The 25,036-nt window shown below is 45.3% G+C and overlaps 1 pseudogene; it reads left to right on the top strand.

The window, feature by feature from the left end:
• The first annotated feature begins 8,941 nt into the window (after positions 1-8,941).
• Positions 8,942-25,036, top strand: part of LOC129537496 (ankyrin repeat domain-containing protein 26-like) — a 34,443-nt pseudogene continuing 18,348 nt past the window's right edge.

The raw sequence follows: 25,036 nt of genomic DNA, 5'->3' as shown, positions 1-25,036 counted from the left end.
ACCGCTGTACCTTTTCCCCAGCAGCTGTATAGAGCCGCCCAGAGGCTGCGACTGGCCCAGTCCCAGAACGTCCAGCGGGTGCGGCAGCTGTGGGAGGAGGTGGCACAGCTCGTGCCTGCAGGCCACGTGGCCGAGCTGCACCAGCTGCTGGAAGGGGAGCAGCGGGCGGCACGGCGGCTTTAGGAGGAAGCCCGGGTGAGTGGGGCCCGGGATCGGGGGCCAGCTGGGAGTGAGGGGAGGGCGAGTAGGCTCTCTGGTGCCAAGGGGAGGACGGCCCGACAGCCCTCCCACCACATGGGATGTTTATGGAAGCCACGGGACCCAGCTTCCGCTGGGAGCTGGTGGGCATTGGGCGGCCGACCCTGAAGTCCCCCAGCCTGTTTTCTGGGCTGTGTGTGAAGGGCCACAAGAGAGGCCTGGGCAGGGATAGCTCTTCAGGAGTGCAGGCAGGGGCAAAGGTCCTGAGGTGGGCTGTGCTTGGCATGTTTAAAAGCAGCAAGGGGTGGTGGGGGGGGTGCTGGTTGCACAAGAGATCAACACAGTGACAGCATGGACTTGGGGAGACCTGCTGTGTGCCAGGCTCACATGTGGAAACAGAGTTTCTGCCTTAAAAGGGCAACAGAACAGTGGCTCAGAGCCTGCACTGCAGGGGACTGGATCCTGGCTCCACCACCTGAGCCGAGTGATTTAACTGAGTGAATGATTTAACTCTCTGTGCTTCCATTTCTTTCAACCTCTGGAGGCAGTGGTTCCCACCTCAGAGCAGTCTCTCAGGCATCAATGAGTCAGAACCTCAAAGTGTGAGCCTGGGGAAGCACATTTGGGTCCTCAAAGTTTATGGGTCAGTGGAAGGGTGAGGAAGGGCAGAGGGCCAGGTGCCTTTGTGAGGAAGGAATGTTTGCAAGATTAGAAAGGTGGGTAAAATCTGACATTTCTAAAACACAAATTCTAACGAAGAACAGCCTTATAGCATTACACAAACACGTTGTGCTGGAGAGACATTTAAGTTCGGACAGATTATTGGCAAAGGAAATTTAGTCAGAGATCCTCTAGAAAGACTAGCATCTTTGGAGAAAGTCCACTTTGAGTCATTTAGGATTAAAATCCTAGGACAAAGAGTCTCTTATCTGCTCACACTACAGTGAGAAATGCAGCTTTGTGGCTTGTGAGACATTTCTAACCATCCTTCCCTGTGGATGAAATGTTAGCCAGATGCTCAGATTTTGTACACTTCAGATGATTTCCATTCTAAAGTAAATAAGCCTGAGATGATTCTTTTTAACATGTACCGGTGTTGATCTCTAACAGCCGCTTGTTCAGGAAGCTCATGAAACACAGCTGAAAGCAACAGAAGAGCGGGTGGAGGAGGTGGAGACACATGTGAAGAACAGGGAAGCGCTCCTCTGAGAGCAGGCGGGAGAGCTGAAGGAACAGGTGAGTCAGGGACGCCACCTGTGGGCGTCCGGGTAGCTGATGAGGGAGACAGGCCCCAAGAGAAGCCTGTGTCCTGGGGAAGTGCTGAGGAGGGGAGAGGAGGGCAGGGAGAAAGGGGAGAGACAGGGGAGAGAGAGGCCTTGCTGTCCTCTGAGGTCTGCTTGGTGCTTCAGGAAGTGAAATGTGAGCATCTGTGGAAATGACTTCTCTTCCGCAGTGACCGAATGTGGTTTATCTGCAGCGCCCTGAGCCACGGGCCCTCAGTTCGAGTCACTCAGTGCAGGCTGCCCGCTCCAGACCCCCACTCCTCACCTGTGTAGCCCCTGCCCTGTTGGCACTGCCACCCTCCAACCTTTTCAGTCCCCAGGTCCTCACTTTCCTTCCCAGCCATCAAACTCTTGGTGACCCCCCCTACCTCCCAGGTCACTCTTGGCCAAACCTCAACCCCAAGTAAATCTTGAGGCTCCTATTTGTGGCGGGGGTGGGAGGGGTGCGGGTAGGGGTGGACTGTCCCAATCGCCGCCTTTCCCCCACACCCCTCTCTGGGGGGCCCTTGTGCTCTGCCTCTGACCCCCAGCACTTCTCCCCTCCTCTCAGTTGTGACTTGGGCTTGTATCCCCGTAAGACCAGAAGGTCCCAGAGAAATGGCTGTGTCCTCAGCTCCCGCCGTCCCCGCTCCGGTCTCCTTGGCAGCGCCTTCCGGAGCCCTGGCCCTCCCAGCGAGTTCTCTGCTGCCTTGACGGGCGCCCCTTCTGATCTGTCTGCTCCCAGCCGCCCGCCCACCCAGGGGCCCGTCTCACTCTTCAGCGTGGCCCTTGCTGCGGAGCAGAGCTCCCATCGCCCGCCCCACGCCCCGCCTTTTGGGTGCTGGCAGCTGGGCACAGCAGTCATCCTTAGATACGTTGGAGCTGCCGGCCTTCCTCAGAGTAGACAGCGGCTTCTCCGTGGCCTGGAGATTCTGCAGGACCTGGTCCCCTCCCATCTGCTTCTTGCCCAGCTGGCATGGCGGCTCTGCCTTCCTCACGGGCCTCCTGGCCGTTCCTGCCACCCCTGCATGTGCCGGCCTCTGCCTGGGAGGTTTGCGCCAGGCAGCCTCCAGCACGTCCCCATGCTTCTCTCAGGTCTCTCTGTTCACCTCAGGTTCAGCCGTGTGTCCCCTGCCTGGGTTCTCTGTTCACACTCCACCAGACACTGCGTGCTCTGCTGGCTCCTCCCGTTAGAACACGTGCCTGTGGGAGCAGGGCCGTGCCCGGGCAGCACTTGGCCCGCGGAGCTGCTCAGTAGCTACTTGATTGAGTGAACTCAGCGCGGACTTTCAAAGCCCAAAGCCGGGACCCCTGTGTCTTTGCATCTTGACTGGTGTATCCTGTGTCCCCATCGCTGAAGTCCCTGTTGGTGTCGTGTGGGTGGCACCCAAGGTGCCTCGGTGCGTCCTGGCTGACATGGTGGGCCTGCAGAGCACACTGAGAGAAGCTAAACCTTCGGGGTACTCTTGGCAGTTTCCTCGTTGTCTTTTGGAGGCCTCCAGATTTGGGTCATCTTGTCTTCATTTCGTGGTAAATCAGTGTGTACAAAGGTGGCTTGAATTTTCTCTATCACATAGTTCGTCAGTTTTCTCTCTCGTGCCAGGATAACAAAGCCTGTCATTACATCCAACATGTCTCTGATTTGAAAGGTTCCCCAAACTAGTCTGAACGCATGTGAAGGAATAGGAAGGGAGAGCTGGTGGCGTGGCGTGGCTGCGTTAGACGTGCAGTACACTGTGGCTTTCTCCCCTCTCCAGCTTGAAAAGAACACACGATCTGATCTGCTGCTCAAGGAGCCCTGTGTGGAAAATGCTCACCTGACAAAAGCACTTCAAGTCACTGAAGAGAAGCAATGAGGTGCCGAGAAAAAAATCCCGATTCTTGGAAGAAAAAGTTAGAGCTGTCAACAAACTACTCAGCAAGATTGCTACAACATCCCTCGCTGTGTAGACTGCTTTTCTTCCTGGAGTTCGTTTTGAAAGAATATCTTTTCAAGTAAACCACTGTGACGCTGTAACTTACTGTGGCTCACTGGCTGTACACCGCTGGATACACGAGGGTTGTGATTCTGTTTATTCCACAAGCGTTTAATGAAGGTCTGTGTGCCAGATGCTGGGGAAACAGGTTGGAAAAGACTACTGTTTTTTCAGTGGTCCTTGGGTAACTTCCAGAGTTATATTCCTGATTTTGCTACCGACGAGCAAAACAGATTGTGGGATTCTCAGCAAGGTAAATGGTAAAATAAAGCAATTTTCATGTTGCACTTCTGACCTTGGCTACAGAGATTCATCTGCAAAGTCAGGGCTCTCTAGTTTTACCATTGCAATGTTAGTGCTGTGGGTTCAGTCACTGGCATTCTCGATGCTGGATCGATATAGACACTCCAGAAACGTTGCACTTTCTGTGACTTTCAGCTGGCGATAAGGGATAGAGGAAGGAAGCCTATTTGTCAGGGCCTGTTCCACCACGAGGGAGTCTGAACAGTGCTGGTATTTTAGGGCTGTGGACTCAGGGAGGATGGTATCCATTGTGAATGCAATCTTTTCCTCTTTGAAATGTCATCACACTGGAAAGTGTATTATATGTTTAAAAAAAAAAAAAGGAAACAAAGTATAGTTTTATATCCACGATATACAGAAATTATGGTCATTTGATTTATCAGAATAAACTACTGTAATATGAAGTCACTGTATTTGCAGTAAAATCCTTTTCTATTAAAACCGATTAACTTCTAAGTATTGTTTAAACTAAAATATTTCAAAGACATAGAAAAATAGTTCTATAGGAAGCATTCATATGTATTACATAAACACGCAGATGTGTGAAGGACATCGTTACAGCATCTTGGACAGAAGCCCAGTCCCTGTTCTACTGCAGCCAACCTCTTCCCCTTCCTGGTGGCAACCGCTCTCCTGAAGCTGCTGTATGCCCCCTCCCCTCCTTCTGTCTGCACACTTACTGGATGTGCTTGAAAGAGAAAAACCTTAAACTGCTGGAATCGATGGAAAGATCAGATCTGGGATAGGAGGATTCAGCAACATAAAGTGGATCCTTCTCTCCATGCACCAATGGGTCGCTTAACCCATGACAAAGGAGGCAAGGATAGACAGTGGAGAAAACCCTCTTCAATAAATGGTGCTGGGAAATCTGGACAGCTACCGTCAAAGAATGAAATTAGAACATTCTCAGATACCATCCACAAAAATATACTTAAAATGCATCCAAGACCTCAATGGGAACTTTTGGAGGAAAACCTAGGCCGAACACACTTTGAGGGAATTCCCTGGCAGTCCAAGGGTTAATGAGACTTGGCACTTTCACTGCTGTGGGCCTGAGTTCGATCCCTGGTCAGGGAACTAGGATCCCACAAGTGGCATGGCACAGCCAGAAAAAAAAGCACTCTGACATAAATTGCAGAAAAACCCTTTTTGATCCATGTCTTTGAGTACCAAAAACAAAAATAGACAAATGGGACTTAATTATACGTAAAAGCTTTTGCACACCAAAGGAAACAATAAACAAAATAAAGAACTAACAGAGAGGGAAAAAATATTTGCAAAGGAAGCAACTGACAAGGGATTAATCTCCAAAATATTCAGATAACTCATGTAGCTCTATGTCACAAAAATAAGACAACCAAAACCCGATTTAGCAAAGGGCAAAACAAATAAATAAAAAGTAGAAATGGGCAGAAGACCTTAATAGACAGACCGATTGCCAGTAGGCGCACGAAATGATGGTCAACATCACTAATTATCAGAGAAATGCACGACAGAACTGCAACGAGGTATCACATCACTGGTCAGAATGGCCATCATCCAAAAGTCCACAGATAATAGAGGCTGGAGAGGGTGTAGAGAAAAGGAAACCCTCCTACATTATTGGTAAGACTGTCAATTCGTACAGCCACTATGGAGAACAGCATGGAAATTCCTTAAAAAGCTGAAAATATGATAGAACTACTGTATGATCCAGAAATCCCACTCTGGGGCATATACCTGGAGAAAACTATCATTCACAAAGATACACATACTCTAGTGTTCATTCCAAACTCCCTTCTCATCCGAGGTTGCTACATGCCATTGAGCAGAGTGCCCCGTGCTATACAGTAGGAAAGACAAATTGAGTTTTCAACCTTGGGGCCATCACTTACTGTCTGAGTGGTTTTGGTGAGGTTACTTAACCTTCCCCAAGGGGAGCATCTACTCAGCTTCTGCTGGAGGAACCAGGGAGATGGGTTCCCCTCTGTCCCCTCCCCAGCAGCACATTCCTTGGTCCTGGTCCACTGGGACTTTGTCTTGTCCAGGCAGGAATGTTTAGGCCTGAGTTCTGCTCCTCTTCAGTCGCAAATCTTCATCATTAGCCTTCCTTTACTCACCACCCTGGGGTCTGGGGCCTGGTGCCCTCCTGTCCCAGGCCCACTGCCTCCTGGCCTCCTGCCCACTCTCCAGAGCAGCTGGACCCCTCCTTCCTCCCAGCCTCGCCTTGATTATACCTGATGCCCACCCTTACGAGACTAGCGTTCCACCTAGTGACAGTGCGTCCCTGAATCTGCAGAAACAGTGACAACGCACAAGTTAACAAGAGTAGTGACCGCTGCCACGTGTACGCTTAACAAAATGCCCCTTCACTCTGCGTGATAACCTCCAGCACCCACGACTTCATAAAGCTGGATGAGACAATTGAGGCTGAGGGTTTAAAGTTACTATTTGAGCTGGGATTTGCACACGCACGGCCTGCTTGCCACCAAAATCTGACTCCTTCTCCTGCACCCCTTGGTTTTTCTGGATCACTGTGGGGGTTAGTTTATATTCGTGCGAAATCAGTACTGGAACGGCCTTGCTGGGTGAGAGCTATCCCTCTTCCTCCCCAGCAAACAGTCTAATTTGCAGGCTGAGATCACAGTAGACAGGAGATAGATACATGGATCCGTAGACAAATGGAGAAAATAAATTGGTTGAAATATCTGAGGCTCATTTAGGGGCAGAGCCAGAGTAATAATTCCAAAGGATTGTAGCATCCCAAGCTTTGTCTTATCCATGTACTACTATGATCTCTCTTCTCAAAGCTGAGGGCCCAGACATGTCCCTTGGGTTCTGCCCTCCTACAGATGTGGTTGATTTAAGCGTCTGAACGCCAGCATCCCACTTTCCTTTAGACAGATTTCTTGTGCTCTGACAGCTTCAGAAGCTAACCAGGGAGCAGATGTGGACACAGCAACCCAAAGACTGCTTGGAGCTGCCGGCTGCACTTGCCTGGATCCTGGAGAAATCATTCTCCCGTCCCTCAGCCTCATTCACAGGCTGAAAACAGCCCCAGGGCCCATCCGTGTCCGTGATAAAGAATCTTCTCTTTCCACCCCACACACACCCAGGTTCAGACCTGGGCCAATTTCACCATCTTTCAGCTTGGCTGTTGCCTGTCCTGCGGTATCAGAAATGATAGGTTGACGCTACACTGTGAGTTTGGATGAGAATGTGCTCTTGAGCACATTGGTGTGTTTCCTGCTGCTTCGCAGCCTCAGCCACTACCAGGGAAGAGAAAAAAGCTCATTGCGCTTTCCTAGGAGCCAGGCTTAGGCAGGCTGAACATCCGCTCCAGCTGTTCTCCACTCCTGGGATACGTTTAATCAGAGCACAGTGTGTCAGCCGCACAGACACAGGGCAGGAGTCCCCTTCCCGCCGGGAAGTGATAACAGCCCATGACTGCATGCATGTCAACCTGCCTCCCACCCATCGATGGGGACAGATCAGTGACTGAGGGTCTTGAGCTCTTTTTCCCTCCAGTGAGGATCCAGCTCGTGGCCTCACCATGTGACGTTTATACCCTGGTAACGTCACTGGCAGCTTTCTCTGAACCTGACCATCTAGCACCCATGACCTGAAGTGCTGGGAGCTCTCCCCCTTCACCTGCAGGCAAGCCATTTGCTTTCCACTCCTCTCCACTCCGGTGGCAGAGAGAACAGTTCCACAGAGTGAGGGAGCAGAATCGAGGCTGTGGCGAGGAGGAGAGCGTGGGAGTGGGGGATGGGGTGGGCAGCTACTTCAGGGTGTTTGGTTGTGGGTTGATCACCATTGAGACTGCAGGGGAAGGGGGCAGCATAGTTGCGGGAGAGGTGGTTTTGTTTTTTGTAATTTATTTTTAACTGAAGGGTAATTGCTTTACAGTATTGTGTTAGTTTCTGCCAAATATCAGCATGAATCAGCCACAGGACAGAGGGCTTTTTTGTTTTGGAAGATGGTAGCCATCCTGGTCAAAGCTTCTTGGTCCCTGCTGTTCCTGCCTGTCAGACGCTGTTTTCCCATGTAGACTAGCTTCCCTGTTAGCTCAGCTGGTAAAGAATCCACCTGCAATGCAGGAGACCCCAGTTTGATTCCTGGATCAGGAAGAACCACTGGAGAAGGGATCGGCTGGGTACCCACTCCAGTACTCTTGGGATTCCTTGGTGCTCAGCTGGTAAAGAATCTGACTGCGTTGCAAGAGACCTCGGTTCTATCTCCGTGTCGGGAAGATTCCCCTGGAGAAGGGCAAGGCTTCCCACTCCAATATTCTGACCTAGAGAATTTCATGGACTGTATAGTCTATGGCATAGCAGAGTCAGACACGACTGAGCAACTATCACTTTTACTTTTCATGCTTTTCATAAATGGCCTTTATTGTATTGAGGAAGTTTCTATTTTATTGAATTTTTTTAAAATCATGAATGGGTTTTTAATTTTGTCAAGTGTTTTTTATGCATAGTCTTACTTCTAATTCTTACTTGAATGTTGGTAGAATTGAGCTTTGAATCCATGGGTTTTGAATTTTGTCAAGTGTTTTTTATGCATAGTCTTACTTCTAATTCTTACTTGAATGTTGGTAGAATTGAGCTTTGAATCCATTTGGTCCTAAGCTTTTAACTTTGGGGAATTTTTTTTTTTAATTAGTATTTGAATCTCCTTATTTGTTACTAGAGTGGTGAGTTTTTCTTTTTCTTTTTTTTCTTGTTTTAGTCTTGACAGGGTGTATGTTTCTCAGAATTTATCTATTTCTTCTAGGTTCTCCAATTTGTAATTGTTCATCAATAATAATGGTCCCTTATGATTATGCTGCTTTACTTCTGAGGTTGTAATGTCGCTTTCCTTTGTGTGTTTATTGCAGTTTCCTCTCTTTCCTTCTTACCTTCAGTCAGTTCAGTTCAGTTCAGTCGCTCAGTCGTGTCCGACTCTCCGCCACCCCATGAATCACAGCACGCCAGGCAAGGTTTATTGATACTGTTTCTTTCTTTTGAAAAATGCACTTCCAGTTCTTGCACATGCACACTGGGCATTCTGGCACCCGGGCAATGTGTTTAGAGGTGTCGCTTAGCAACGATCATTCTGGGATGAAAGATTCCAAACCGTTGAGCTTCCCAGCTGGGAGGTTGTGGTGGGACGGCTCTGGCTTACCTGTAGTGCTCGTGTTGGGTTTAGGAGACTGTGACAAGCCGAGGGGGAGGTGAGATGTGCTTGGAGCCTGTAGGCTCTGCAATGAAGATTTGGGGCTACAGGAGTAAGAAGGGCGTGTTGCCCTTCGGCTCCTCCATCAGCCCGGGGAGAGACAGAGGTAATCATGGAACCAACTTCCAGCCCGGGTACCACATCTGAGACAAGGACCTTGGAAAGGTCCACAAAGCTGCCAGCGTAGGCAATGTAACCAAAGTGCAGCAGGTTCTGTTGCTCAGAAAGAATGGCCTAAACGACAGGGACAAGATGAACAGGTAAGCAGGGTGGAAGGGGCTGGCAGGGGTCCCTCCTGTGAGTTTCCCCACAAGGCTCGCAGACACCTTTGTGGAATCCAGCGCCCCACAGGCTTGATAGGCTGCAAAAGCCTTAACTGGTTTCGGACCGGCTTATAATTTTCCTTAGAGAGCACTTTACTGGTCATTTGAAAAGTTATTTAACTGAATGTCAGTAATCACAGAACTGAAATAAAATATGAATAGCATCTTTGTTTCTTCTTCTTCTTCTTCCTCCTCCTTTTTATTTGTCATTATGCATGCGTTAACATGATGTACTCATGAGTAAGAACTCTCAAGTTCTATCGCCCTCAAGAAATCTTCTGGAACTCCCCGGCTCTCACATTGTTTTTCCCATGCGATTTGTGAAAACTCTTCTTCCCATGGATCGTCCATTGTGGATATTGGCAATGGACAGATTTTTGATGTTGTCAGCATCTAATGTACACATTTTTGTACCATAATGTTATATATTACAGAAAACTGCGTAGTGAGAAAAATAATCCCCATGACAGGTCAACTTCTGGGTTAAAAATTCTTCGGATACAATTCAGTATCCGTTTTATATCAGTGTACACTTCTGTGTATATGTTCCTTGCTGAAGGACCTTTTAGAAGACAGCATTGAAGTAGGAAGCTGACTGTGTCCTTGAATAGGAAGGCATTCTCTTAGGATATATGGCCTTCCCATATTTAAACCAAATAAACATATCATGGTTTTAAAGATTTGGGGTTACACATGCTGTCTTTACTTGTGATGAAACGGAAAGTTTTGTATAGTAGACAAAGATTTGCCCTTTTAGATATCAAAATTTGCTTGATGACATTTTCTATTAGAGAAGATAAACTATGTGTAGATGGTGGAGAAATAACCTGATAACTATTTAGAGAAAAGTAACTGGATTTTTATCTCACCAAAAAGTTTCAGATGGAGTATAGATCAAAACTTTTAAATACATAGGGTGAGAAAAGTACCAGAAGAAAATGGAAATTCCTATTTATATGTTTTTTGTGTGCTGACAAAGACCTCTCTTTTCTCGTTCTGCTTCTTATTAACCTTAATATTTTTTTAATTGGATGGTAATTGCTTTACCATGTTGTGTTGGTTTCTGCTGTACAACATCATAAATCAGTTGTAAGTATACATATATCCCACCCCAGAGACCTTTCTAAGAATGATTTCAAAGGCAAGAATTCTGGAGTTTCCTGGGTTTTGGCACCAAAAAAAAAAAAAAAAGTAAAGAAAAAAAAATCTGAAAGTTGATTTAGCAACCCTCCAAATTTAAAAATCTCTGTAGCTCAAGCTGTCTGTAGGGAAGTCGAACGAGCACAGGGCTTGTCTTTCTGGCACTAATAGGAATGTGGCACAGATAAAAATCACTGGTCACTTTCAGCTTATTTTAGGATTTTTCGTGAGGATCGGTGTCCTGTGACAACTTTCAGCCTTTTCAGAAGTCAAGGGAATCTTGAGAATTTCCTGGCAGTCCAGTGGTGAAGATTCACTGCTCTGGGTCCAGGGTTTGCTCTCTGGTGAGGGAACTAAAATCCTGCAAGCTACAAAGATATATTGTACAACATGGGGAATATAGCTAATATTTTATCGTCACTTTAAAGGCAGTCTAACCTTTCACCCGGAGAAGGCAATGGCAAGCCACTCCAGTACTATTGCCTAGAAAATCCCATGGATGGAGGAGCCTGGTAGGCTGCAGTCCATGGGGTCGCTAAGGGGCGGACACGACTGAGCAACTTCACTTTCACTTTTCACTTTCACACATTGGAGAAGGAAATGGCAACCCACTCCAGTGTTCTTGCCTGGAGAATCCCAGGGACGGGGGAGCCTGGTGGGCTTCCGTCTATGGGGTCACACAGAGTCGGATACGACTGAAGTGACTTAGCAGCAGCAGCAACCTTTCACCATTGTGGATCACTGTGTTGTGCACCTGTATTATATAATAACATATAAGATACATCATCTCTAACGCAAACAGGTGAAAACACCTCATGGTAATTAGACCAACAGGAAAAACGAGAAATGAACAAACAAAAATGCTACAATTTATAGTTGTAAAGACTGTGAATTATACATTATGTTCCAATGTCAGAGACGTTAAAATGTGAGAAAATGAGCATATTAGAATCATCGAAGTACAAGGTTGTCTCTAACCCTCAAAACATATCTGCAAAGGAGGTGTAACATCCTTTGACTTCATTCAGATGTTGTCCTTATAAAAAAGTAGTAATAGTAACATTGGAGAAGGAAATGGCAACCCACTCCAGTGTTCTTGCCTGGAGAATCCCAGGGATGGGGGAGCCTGGTGGGCTTCCGTCTAAGGGGTCACACAGAGTCGGACACGACTGAAGTGACTTAGCAGCAGCAACAGCAATAGTAGTAAGTCTGATAATATAATCTAACAATTACTAGCTGTTATCTGTGCCAGGAACAGTTCTGAACCCTGTGCATGGATCTCACTGAAGAATCGCAGAGGTGTCCTGTGAGATAACTGCTACTCTCTCTCCATTTTGCTGATTAGGAAACTGAGGCACAGAGAGGCTAAGTGGCAGCTACTGAGTGACAGAGTGAAAGTCAAGGTCAAACCCAAGTTGAGCTGAGTCTCGAGGTCTTGCGCATTCTGTTCAAGTAGACTGTTCTTTCATTGCTGTGTGAGAGGAGCTAAAGCTAATATATGCTGCTCTTTCTCCAGAAGAAAACAAAATATTTGTTTTAGAGAGAAAGGGGTACCATGCTATTGAGTGTTTTCAGTCACATGAACAGTTGTTTGTTTTGAAACAGTTACACTACAGTTTCCAAAACCTGCTCTTGCTTTCGTAGGACTGCCCTCCACTTGGCCTGTGCCAATGGCCATTCAGCGGTGGTCACTGTCCTCCTGGAGAGAAAATGCCTGCTTAACCTTGGTGATCATGAAAACAGGACGGCGCTGATGAAGGTGTGGGGCAGCAAACCATGTCCCCATGAGATGGATGCAATTTAACCACTGAGACTGAAAATGACTTTATCTCATTGAAATATAGGGGAAATGTTGGGGGCAGGAGAAGAAGGGGACGACCGAGAATGAGATGGCTGGATGGCATCACCAACTCTGTGGACATGAGTTTGAGTGAACTCCAGGAGTTGGTGATGGACAGGGAGGCCTGGCGTGCTGTGATTCATGGGGTCGCGGAGGTCGGAGACAACTGAGCGACTGAACTGAACTGAACTGGGGAAGCTTGTGGACTGTTTACTTTGCATTCCTAGAATTTACACTGTTTCTCGGCACAACACTGACAGGCCGTAGAATGCCAAGAGGAGGAGTGTGCGACTCTTCTGCTGGAGCGTGGTGCCGACCCAGATGTCATGGATGTCTGTGGCAACACTGCTCTCCACTACGCTGTCTTTTGCCACAATTTATCACTCGCAGCAAAGCTGCTTTCCTACAATGCCTATATCGACGCCAGGAACAAGGTATCAGTCAGCTAGCTTTATTTATCAAATGTTTGTGAAGCATTTTCTTAATCTACAAGTGTTTTATTTACAACAGTATGTAAATAGGTAAACTGACTGGTGCCCATGAGGCGCTGTTACCATGGAAACAGTTGCAAACCCGAGTCAGGGGCAGGGGTGAAAAAAGTTGGTGCCCCCACAAAGGGCAGAGCTCTGTCTGCCAGCCACCGTTCTACCCCAGAAGGAAGCTTTTCCCATTAGAATGTGCGTGGGAGTGAGTGGTAGGCTCCGAGCCCACAGGAAATGAAGGCTTGTGGGGAGTGAAGTGATGTGGGGACTGGCTGTCTACAGGGGCTCAGGGAATGTGCCCCGCTGGGGATGGGCAGAGGAGGAAGGAGACCCAGTGCCCAGCAGGGGGAGCTGGGTGAGTGCAAGTGGGCCTGGGAGGCAGCAGGCCTGGAGCCCTGAGCCCTCCAGGACCCCGGGTTCTGAGATCCGGCTAGGCGGGTCAGGTCATGTTTGACACCCATCAAGGGCGTTCACTTACACCTCAGGGTCTTCCACGCTCAGCCCCAGGGAGCTGCTCGGCGGGGTTGCAGCTTTGCCTGGGGAGCTGCCCCTCCTGCTCTTTGTTCACGAAGCACGTGAAGTTCGGCCTCTGCAGCCCCACCAGGGACTCCCTCCATCTCACAGGTGGGCTCAGTTGTCCGTGTTTGGAAGCTCCAGTCTTCCCTGAGTGAAAGTATTTTGAAGGAACCAAATTGTCTAAGATTTCACTTTAAATCATGACATTTCTCAAGCATTAGAGAGGAAAGGATTCCTTTATGTGTTCATGGCCGGTATTCGTCATCACACCGCGCTTATTAAAGGTAAAGCATTTTCCAAATATTTTCTCCCTCTGAAGGTTTTTTTTTTTTTTCTTCTTTGTAATCAGTCTGAACTAACCCAGTGAAGCCAAATTTGCCTCAATAGACTTTGTCTTAAAATTCAAACATAATGAAAGCATTTTACCACATAATAGACATCTTGCTGCTGTTGACAAATTCCCATTTTATGAAAAATGTGGGCAAAAGGAAAGGAAAAGGAGCGAGCAAGTGAAAAGTGCAAGTCAAGCTGGGATTTTGGCAGTTGGGAAATGCCAAGAAGAGGATTTATTTATTTTAATATTTATTTATTTGGCTGTGCTGGGCTTAGTTGCAGCATGTAGGATATAGTTTCCTGACCAGGGGTCAAACCCAGGCCCCCTTTACTGAGAGCACCGAGACCCAGCCACGGGGCCACAGGTGGCGAGAGTTTAGCTTGTGCTTTTTATTCCCTTCAGTTGATATATTTCTGTGAGGTGCTTTTCAGTTTTCAGGGATAATAGTTGTTATTTTGAAAAAGAGTGTGAGTGACTTGTAAACTTGCCTAGGGGCCAGTTTTAAGAAGACTGTGAGCAAAATAGACTGGCAGTGAACAGGTGGCAATTAAGTGGGAACTGAGAGAGAAGAACAAATAATTAACTGATATATTATCCTATTCTGGCAGAACCATCCACTTAGATAAGCGTCTAGACTCTGCTCTCCCATCTAGAATGTCTTGATGGGAAGGAAGTAAGGGGTTTATGAATAATGAGATCAGGTTGCCTTTTGGGTTTCCTAGTCCCTGTTCTACCACTGTGTACCCAGGAAAATTTTAAAAATTGCAGTTTTGATGACTCTTCCCTCTTGCACTTTTCTTTTTTATTCAAACCTTCTCATAAGAGAAGGAATTGGCCGTTTAAGTAAGAGATCAGACTGGAGTGGTTGCTGCATTAATTCTCAGCTATATTCTGCTGGTGAACCACAGTTATTTGGGAAAACTTATTTAAAAAATGTATAAACCTAGGTTGTTCCTTGAAGATTTTGACTGAATAAATGGAGGAACGCTTGGACGTGTGTATTTAGAACTATTCCCTTGATTGGAAGGACTGATGCTAAAACTGAAACTCCAATACTTTGGCCACCTCATGCGACGAGTTGACTCACTGGAAAAGAGTCTGATGCTAGGAGGGATTGGGGGCAGGAGGAGACGGGGACGACGGAGAATGAGATGGCTGGATGGCATCACCGACTCGACGGACATGAGTTTGAGTGAACTCCAGGAGTTGGTGATGGACAGGGAGGCCTGGCGTGCTGTGATTCATGGGGTCGCAAAGTGTCGGACACGACTGAGCAACTGAACTGAACTGACTGAGATCCTGATCCAATCCTTGATGAATAACTATGGAGTGAATATATGTAATTTCTAAATGCACCTATCACAAAAGAAAGTAGTCTCTAGAAGCGCTGGAGTTTGATCAATGCTAGCTACTTCCATCAGCTCCCTCCTTTCCAACGATATTAGCCTGACTCTTTCTCTGCCCTTGTGTTTGAGACATTAAAAGGAGGATCTTTGGCTGTGTCTATCGGCTTGAACCAGAGCTCCTTTTCCTTCCAACCACTCGTCATTCAGTGACGGTCCGAGAGTCTTTAGAGATTTGCTCATGGTGAAGTCAATTCGTCTGTAGAGTCTGACCCTTTAAGGCTTTTGCACCAAAGCGTCTGCCTGCAGTGCAGGAGACCTGGGTTCCATCCCTGGATCAGGAAGATCCCCTGAAGAAGGAAATGGCAACCCACTCCAATACTCTTGCCTGGAAAATCCCATGGACGGAGAAGCTTGGTAGACTACAGTCCATGGGCTCGCAAAGAGTCGGACACGACAGAGCGACTTCACTTTCTTCACTTTCACTTTCACTTATCGTCCAGGTCATTAGGTCAACAGATGTTTGTTACCAACAGGGTTTTCCTGACTGCAGTAATAGTAACTCATGAGCCTTTTTTGGTGTCAGCTGCAGGACAGACTCTTGCAAGGATTGCTGATCCCTGGCATAGGCAGATGAGAGCTTTAAAACCCGTGAAGTTAGTAACAGTACAGAGGGGAATTGTTTTAAGCATTTATTTTCAGCAGACTTGGAAAGTCATTATTAATTCGATTAACAACCTAGAAGAATTCTAGAGCCAGGTTGCAGTTTCAACAGGCAGTGGTAATATTCTTGACTGTGAATTCTGAGTCTTTTTGAAAGAATTTATATTTACTTGAATTATGAGTCTTAATAGCTGTATTTTTTACATATTGGGACCCACTCTTTTTGTGAATATGATACTAAACAAAGGAAAGGTTTCACGTACAAATATTTGCTTTAGACCCACCTGTTTGGAAACAGCAAACATAAACCAAAAGTGGGCCAGAGAGCAAACATGGCCCTGGATCTGTTTAGTGACTTCTACACCATGAGTCAATACTTCAAATTCAGGAGGCTCATGCAGAAGTTCAGGCTTCTCCAGGGACCAAACCCGGACCCGCTTGCGCCCATCCTACTGTTTGGTCTGCGTGCAGAGGCCACCCCTTCTGTATGGGACATGTGTTTTGGGGGTTACTGGTCTCACCTGGCTTTTTCACTTTCTCAGCTCATCAGCTTTCCGTCCATAAGCATTTGAGTTTCCAATTTTTGACGGATAGTTTATTTTGAGAAATATTTGAAGGTTTTAAAGACAGTCTAATTAATCTGTCATTGATTTCACATTTTAAAAGCTCTCTTAAGAACAGGACTGAATTTTTCAAATTAGAATTTTCAAGTTGGTTGTGGCGGTTTCATACTGAATAATTCTCACAAGCACACAAGATTGTAAGAGCACAGGGAGAGCTCGTGGAAGAGCAACTCCCCGAGAAAATGTTGAGCATGTATTTATTGGAAATTTTATGTTGCAATCTTTAACTAAGAGCAGTAAAGCAAGACAGACACCAGAATTCTAGGATTTTGGAAGCTTCCTCCTGGTGGTCTGGAGGTAATCACAAGAGAGTCATCAGGAAGGGTCTTTGAAGATAAGGTGGGGAGGGCGCTCATTCTGCGTGCAGTTAGCATCTAGCTAATGCTGACCTGTCAGCCAGAACGTCTGATTTAAGGAAGGGTGGTGGAAAGAGCAAGCAAGGAAGAGAGAATGAGTAGGATTAAATTCCAGGAGACATTTCTGAGAAAGCAGTAAAACAGGGTTCCCACAGTTGATTTTTTGAAAAAAAAGTTTCTCTCTTTGCATGTTCTTGTACAGAACAATATTCGCACTGGAAGCCTTTTGAGTTTGCTCATGGTTCATCCTTGGATAGGGTATGCATGCTACAGATAGTATTAAATATTTCTACCTCAGAATTGTTCCTAAAATACGCCGTTGATACAGTAGCTAAGGGATACCTGCACCCCCTGCATTGGGAGCTTGACTCTGAGCCACTGGCCCACAAGGGAAGGCCCAGGGGAGGAGCATATTAAAGAGAAAGAAGGTGCACAGGGCGATGGTGGGGGGGGCTCTCTTTCATTTACTGTCTGACTTTTATTTTTCAGTTCAGAGAATCTATTGCATGATTTTAATTTCAGTTTAGAAGTAGGTTAACTGTATACATCAGAAATGGTTTTCCCTGTTTTCCAGGATGACCTGACACCACTGTTAGTTGCGATCTGTGAAAGGAGAGAGCAAATGGTGGAGCTTTTAGTAATGAACAAAGCAAATGTACATGCAGTTCGTAAGAAGAAAAGGTACCATTGTTCATTTTCTTTTTAAAACCCTTAATGCTGTTCTAGGATGGTAATATCAAGATTAAATGAATAAGAGGATTCATTTGTGATCAACACATCATCACTTAGGTAGATAATCAATTATTCTGACTGGGAATCATGAACAATATATAGCAGGAATATATAGCAGGATTCATATTCCTTTATAATATTGACTGATGTCATATGCAGCCTGTTTTTTGTGTGTTTGTTTTGTTGATCTTGTAATAGCTGAGGGATTTCAAATTAGTTTTATTAGCGTTATGAAGGCTCAGAGGTTAAAGCGTCTGCCTCCAATGCGGGAGACCCGGGTTCGATCCCTGGGTCGGGAAGATCCCCTGGAGAAGGAAACGGTAACCCACTCCAGTATTCTTGCCTGGAGAATCCCATGGACGGAGAAGCCTGGTAGGCTACAGTCCACCAGGTCGCAAAGAGTCGGACACGACTGAGAGACGGAACGGAACGGAACGGAGCGTTATGAAATATGGGTTCTGCTTTTTAGTTTACCTCATGACAGTATCGGGTTTCTTCATTCTTTTAAAAGGATTCTTTAACCTCTACTTTTTATATATGTATTTTTTAAAGATGCAAAGTAAACCCAAAAGACTTGATTTCGTCTTTTGGATAACTCTTTGCTTTAAATTACTTTCTTTGAAGCATGCTGATATTATTAGGTTGCAAAAGAGTCAGATACAACTTAGCGACTAAGTAACGACAGTCACAAAACGAGATTATTACTCACTGTCAGCAGATCCTGTGGGCTCATCAGTTTTTATCCTTTCTCATTTGAGTCCATTTTGATATTTTCATTTTTTTTTAATTAGAGGCAAATTACTTTCCATTAATATATTGGTTGGTTTTGCCATACATTGACATGAATCCGCCCCGGGTGTACATGTGTTCCCCTTCTTGAACACCCCTCCCACCTCCCTCTCCCCTATATCCTCCCTCCAGGTCATCCCAGTGCACCAGCCCCAAGCATCCTGTATCATGCATCGAAACTGGACTGGTGATTCATTTCACATATGATGATATACATGCTACAATGCCATTCTCCCAAATTATCCCACCTTCACCCTCTCCCACAGAGTCCCAAAGACTGTCCTATACACCTATGTCTCTTCTGCTGTCTCGTATACTTTTTAATAGAGGTAGAAGGAAGAAAGATAGCTTTGATTGGATAAACAGTTCCTTTAACAAAGACAAGTCAGAGGTGGACGATACAGATGCAGATGATGGGCTTTAGATTCAGACTAGGTTCAATTCCTCTAGGAATTGATTAGGGTTATTTCTCATCAGCAAATAAGTTTCCTGATACCAAAGGCAAATAGTACTGTGTCTTTCAAATGTGCCCGTGTGTGAGAAAGATTTTATATATAGTATTTCATTTTAGGTGCCTAGCACATGCTTATCCACACCATTACCTGCCACCGTGACTATTTTTATTCCCATTATTATCAATATTTTTGGTTTAAGCCTGCAAGTAACCTTTCCTTAACCCAAGCTCTAGCTGACTTTGAAGCTGAATATGTCAGACTAAGGAGGAAATGGGGAATTCATCCCTTAAATAGTCACCTGCCTCAGATGAGTGACCTCAGTATCGTTTCTTGTCCATCAAGGACTTTCTTATTATTTTTAAAAAACATTTATTTATTTATTTGGCTGCGTGGGGTCCTAGTTGTGGGAACTCTTAGTTGCAGCATATGGGATCAAGTTCCCTGACCAGGGATGAAACCTAGGCCTCCTGCATTGGGAGCCTAGAGTCTTACCCACTGGCCCCCCAGGGACTTTTGAAATAGTAAGTGCTGCTACCTGGCATCCCAGTGGGACAGGAGGCTTCTTTTCCATCCCTTCATTTTAGTCTTGGAGGTAATTTTAAAAGATGAACACTTGAGCCTGTAAATGGTCAGCTCTTCATGAAAGGGCAAGGCATTCACTTGGTAAAGCAAAATTAACTGTTTAAGTAAGTTAACTCAACTTCCTAAGGCTGAAGTCATCTCTCTGTTGTTTTAGAACAGCCCTCATGCTTGCTGTCAAGTATGAATCAGCAAATGTCCTCAGATTGCTTCTTCAGCAAGGCGCTGACATCTTTTCCCAAGATGTTTTTGGATGGACTGCAGAAGGATATGCTGTTACTAGTGGTTTTAATATGTAAGTGTTCACATTAAAATGCCAGTTCTCACAAAACTGCAGCCAAAAATAATTTTACCTGTTACTTGCTACATGACCGGTGAGAATCCAGCTTGGTGCAGGCAGTTTGGAGAATGGTGGAGAGATGTTCTCCCTCAAGAGCTGAAAGCCAAGCAAAGGCCAATTAGTGACTCTTGGCTGTGGGCTTGGAGTGCTTTATCTCAGGACATGTAGACCTTGATCCTGAGAAAGCTTGACATTAGCCATTTCATTCCAAGTCTGACCTCTCGGTATGGCGTACGAACAGTGTCACAGTTGTGGTATTTCTAACTAGATCTTTGGGTCTGGAAAGATTTAGTTCAGCAGCAAATCCTGTGTTTTCCCTTGAGGACTTGCCTCTCTCTAGGTTTCCCCTTGAATTTTCCAAGAACCCGGCGGATTCCCTAAGATCAAGGAGACGGTCCTCTTCCGGAAGTCATTTGGAGGGGAGAAAATAGTTATTTCTCCTCATTCTGCTGCTCGCATTGATTCTGCTGCTGCAGCGCTGCTGCTACAGCCGGTCTTGACAGGGTCTGCTTGGCAGCTGGATCTGGAGTCTGGATGTAGCTTTATAAAGACCTTTACTAAAATCATTTTCAAAGGAAAGAAAAAAGAAACTCATCCTGCAGTGGGCTTACGGCTGACCTTTGCCCCTGCGGGTCCAGGTTCCCCAGCCTTTAAGGTGATGCACACGTCGACTCCAGAGTGAGAGCTCTTTGTTCTCACACGTGTGCTGTGCTTGTCGCTCAGTCACAGTGGCAAACAAAGCACCAGCACGCAGTTCGGGCAGCTGGACCTCCTGGCTTCCCCCCTCACTCAGAGACCTTATGTGGAGCCTACGCGTAAGCCTAGATCTTCACGATGAGGTGCCCTTGAGGCTCTTATTTATCTTTTCTGCTAGCAGATGGCAGTGGGGACCATTTTTGGCTGTCAGAGAGGATCAAATGCTCCTGCAGGGATTGAGCAGACATCCCTTTCTCCTTTGTATCTAGACTTGAACCTCAAGGCGGCTTTCTGTCGTGTGGGGGCACCTTTCCTTAGGTCACAGGTTCCCTGTCATCCTTCCCAGAGTAGTGGGTGCCAGCTTGCCTGAGATTCCCTAATTATGCTTGGCCCTTCATGGGATCTGTTTCCTGTAATCATGAAAATCTTCCAACGGATTCCTATCTGCCTCCACCGTAAATGTTTTCAGAATCTGACCCATAAGGAACCCATTCAGCAGAAATCCCTAAATCTCAAGTAAGATAGTTGGAATTCAGAGAGGTAAGCCCTGTCTAGAACTTGCCAGTATCCACTGTAAGAGTAGGGATATGTCTTCCAAGTGAATTGGAGAGGAACATGGAGATTAAACATCATTGTCAGAAAGATCTGCTGGTTCAGAGTTTGAGTAGGTAGAGAAGGAAGAGTAGTGGTCCAGGCCAGGTCTTGATTGTGATTAGTTTTCTGCTTTTGGTGTCATTAGCTGCAATAATGGGGGATCATTCCGTTCTCTAATGTAGTGAATTCATATGTTATAAATAAATGTAGGTACACATTCTATAAGAGCTGAGATTCCCTAAATTCCCTAAACCACAAAGAACAGCCAGTCACCAGAATTAATAACAGTTTCATGCAACACTTGAACATTAAACGTATGAAAAAGCACACATTGGGATTCGCTTGGAATTCGAAAGTCGTTCCAGCAGTAACATTCAGGAACAAATTATCCCATCCTTTGACTGTTCCTGCAAGCATTTTGGGGGTATATGATCTCGTTAAATCCTATTAATCCTCTTCTGAAATAAGGTGGTAATATCCCAGTTGTGTAGAGGAAGACTGTGAACTGCAGAGAAACAGCTCCTCCAGGAACAAAGAGCAGCTGGTTATAGAGCTGGGATGTGCAAACTCGAGAGATGTTTCGTAGCCAAGCTGACTCTAGCTAATTATTGGAGCTGTCCTGCCCTGAGTTCATGACTGCTTCATCTGCCTTTTCTTTCTGCTTTCAGTTCAGTTCAGTCGCTCAGTCGTGTTCGACTCTTTGCGAATCCATGAACCGCAGCACGCTGGGCCTCCCTGTTCATCACCAACTCCCAGAGTTTACCCAAAATCATGTCCACTGAGTCGTTGATGCCATCTAACCATCTCATCCTCTGTCGTCCCCTTCTCCTCCTGCCTTCAGTCTTTCCCAACATCAGGCTCTTTTTAAATGAGTCCACTCTTCGCATCAGGTGGCCAAACTACTGGAGTTTCAGCTTCAACTTCAGTCCTTCCAATGAACACCCAGGATTGATCTCCTCTAGAATGGACTGGTTGGATCTCCTTGAAGTCCAAGGGACTCTCAATAGTCTTCTCCAGCACCACAGTTCAAAAGCATCAATTCTTCGGTGATCAGCTTTCTTCACAGTCCAACTCTCACATCCATACATGACCACAGGAAAAACCATATCCTTGACTAGACGGACCTTGGTTGGCAAAGTAATGTCTCTGCTCTTTAATATGCTATCTAGACTTTCTTCTTTACTGCATGCTAATTAAAAGTTTATAGAACTTAGAAACTTGAAATGTATGGGACAGTTGAAGTTTAGATATTATCTCTGACATTGTCTGAAATGATCTAAGAATTTGGTAGTTGTTTTTCATATCAGTGTTAAAATATTATTTATCACATTTTTCATACATAGCTTTCGCCAAATGATTTCTGATTATAAGGAAAAGAGACCTAAAACTTCTCCTGAAAATAGCGACCCAGGTAGGTCATCTGATACCAAATTACTCTTGGTGATTCTCCCATAGATAAAGTGGGAATGAGGAAGTTTCAATAATGAAAGAACTATGAAAACATTAGTGTAAATTGCATGCGTATTTTATTTTTTCAAGTAATTTCTTTATACTCTAGTATTCAGAATTCTTTCAGAAGTTAATTGTAGGTGATTTAACATCAAGGACAGTATTGTCTGAAAAGAAATCCATCTATTTAATATGGCCCCTAAAGTCCTATATTAGATCTTTGTCTAAATCAGAAGAAAACAAATTAAGTGAGTATGATGTATATTTCATCTACAGTCATAGTGTATATAGCAGATTGGACTTCTTATGAAAGTGAACTTTCATTTTTAGAAATGGTTTGCATTTAATGAATGAATAGGTAGTAGTTACTGTATAGTGATTAGTCTCACTAAAATAGTTACCATCATTAAAACTGGGAACCTGAATAATCCCTTCCTGGTAGGAGAAGAAATAATAAACCATAACTAACTGCACAGCTGAGCCAGTGTGCAGCATAGTAGTGAGAGATTATTTCTGAAAGATACCTACCAATAGTACAGAAGGCAGAAAAGCAATGCCTGGTTGAGAACCAGTTATTTTGCCTAGTGTTGTACCAAGCAGGTCTAGATTACCAACTTCATTCCTTACAGATCCCGAGAGAGTGAGATCGGTTGACTTCATTAGGACCAGATATTTTCTTTTGTGTGTTGGACAATTGTCATGACAGTATAATTTTGTAAGAACACGATGTTCTCTTGCCATCAGTTAAAAGATTATCATAATAGATATTCACATAGAACAACTTGGGACTCTGCAGGTTCTAATAAAAGCACAAGAGTACTTTGCATTCACAGAAACAGCATTAGGTCCACTGTGTGTGGCATCTAGCACATTGTACAGGGTATCCAAGGATCCCTTTAACTGAGTAGACCTCTATCTAATCCAAGGAGGCTTCCCAGGTGGCTCAGTAGTAAAGAATCCCCCCTCGCCAGTGCAGGAGATACGGTTTGATCCCTGTGTCGGGAAGATCCCCTGGAGAAAGAAATGGCAACCCACTCCAGTACTCTTGCCTGGGAAATCCCATGGACAGAAGGGCCTGGTGAACTGTAGTCCATGGGGTCACAAGAGTCAGACACGACTTGGTGACGGAACAACAAAAGCATCTATCAAAGAACTGTAAGTTGGTTTAGTACACTAGTCAGAGGAGACGCAGAGATGACAGTGTCTTGGTCTTCAGTACGCTCAGAATAGAATAGTTTCCTCTGGTTAATTTCTGTATTTTTCTAAACAAAATTTTCAAAGAAAGCATGCTTATTTATTTGTTCACTTGTTCACTAAACAGATAACTTGCAGGTGTCTTTTATATACTCGGCATTGTTCTGATGTCACAGGGTGCAAACATTTCAAAATCACTGCCCCTGCCCTCCAGGCTCAAGCTTGCAGTGCTCCTCTCCCGGTGGAGTGACTGCCTGTGAGTCATCCCTCCAGCATCAGACCATGACGACCCCTGGGAAACGTTGTCCAACAGCACCGGAGTCCGTGGCTCCCTCCCTCCTTCCCTCTCTCCCCTTGTTTGTCAGCGTAGGATGTGATGATATATGCCTTCCAAGGTGAAAAAGCATGATTCCTATCAACATTTGCCATATAATGGGGAGGATTGATATAATGATGTCCCTCACTAGCACACAGTACTCTGTGGCCCATCCTGCTCTGTGTGGCCCAGATACTCTTGAGCAATGGAAGGAAAGAGTCTCAAGAGAGTCTTTTTAAACATATTAGTGTGTATATGCATATATATATATATATATATATATATAGAACTTCTTTAAAAAGTCCAGCTTCTGTGCACCCTACTGCATGCTCACCACTACAGGTCTAGTCCCCATTCTCACCACTGAGTTGACCCCCTTCACCACTTTGCCCTCCCCCACTTCCCTTTCAAGAGATTATCCTTTCTAAGCCTGGAATGACTACATCGTTCTCTTGCCTTTGAAAAAGAGGGCCAGGAAGAGAAGACTTTTGTTTCACATGTTTTACCGCACTCTGAAGTTCAGTGCCTGTAGACCAAGCTTCCCTGTGATGGGGCGTTTTCATCCTGAACTGAAGAGCCAGAGACGTTGTCATGTCCCAGCAAAATACCTATAGTCTCTGTTCAGTGCTCCAGGCGATGGAAGTCCAGAAACACTGTGCTGTTGAAGTGTGCTATTGTCAGCATATAGTGTTGATTCTGTTAATGGTATAGCATGATTTTCTGTCAGTCTCCTGGAGTTTGGTTAGGATTATGGCCATTGTCAACAGCAGTTCTTTCTTTGGTTTGTTGGTTTTTTTTTTTTTTTTTTTTTTTTTTGGTTTGCATTTGATGACTATAAAGGGGAAGCGTGGTTCTTAGGTATTAGTGGCCTCCGAGTATAGTACAACCAATGTTCCCTTCCTCTAGTGTGGCCTCTAGGTGTGGTTTGAAATGAATACTTTTAAACAAAGCCTCAGTCTTGAGGTTTTAATAGTCTGTATTTTTCTTCTGTTGATTTAAAATGTATCTTGCTTTTTTCTTTAATAGTGGATAAGAGTTCGGAAGAAGACTCTTTAAGAAGGTAGGATTTTATGGATGTTTTCAATTATATGTTTAACTAAGGGAACATGGAGAAGAGAAACTAATGTTTGTTGAGTGTTCTACTGTGGGTTAGACACTGCATTACGTGCTTAACATCTGTGACCTTATAGAGCCATCACCGGAGAAGGCGATCGCACCCCACTCCAGTACTCTTGACTGGAAAATCCCATGGCTGGAGGAGCCCGGTAGGCTGCAGTCCATGGGGTCGCGAAGAGTCGGACACGACTGAGCGACTTCACTTTCCCTTTTCACTT

Source organism: Moschus berezovskii, chromosome 26 (genome assembly GCF_049115385.1).
Source record: "Moschus berezovskii isolate FMDL1 chromosome 26, NW_MosBer_1.0, whole genome shotgun sequence".
NCBI classification, from domain to species: domain Eukaryota; kingdom Metazoa; phylum Chordata; class Mammalia; order Artiodactyla; family Moschidae; genus Moschus; species Moschus berezovskii.
Note: the sequence above shows the minus strand (reverse complement) of the source record. Positions and strands in the feature narration are given on the sequence as shown.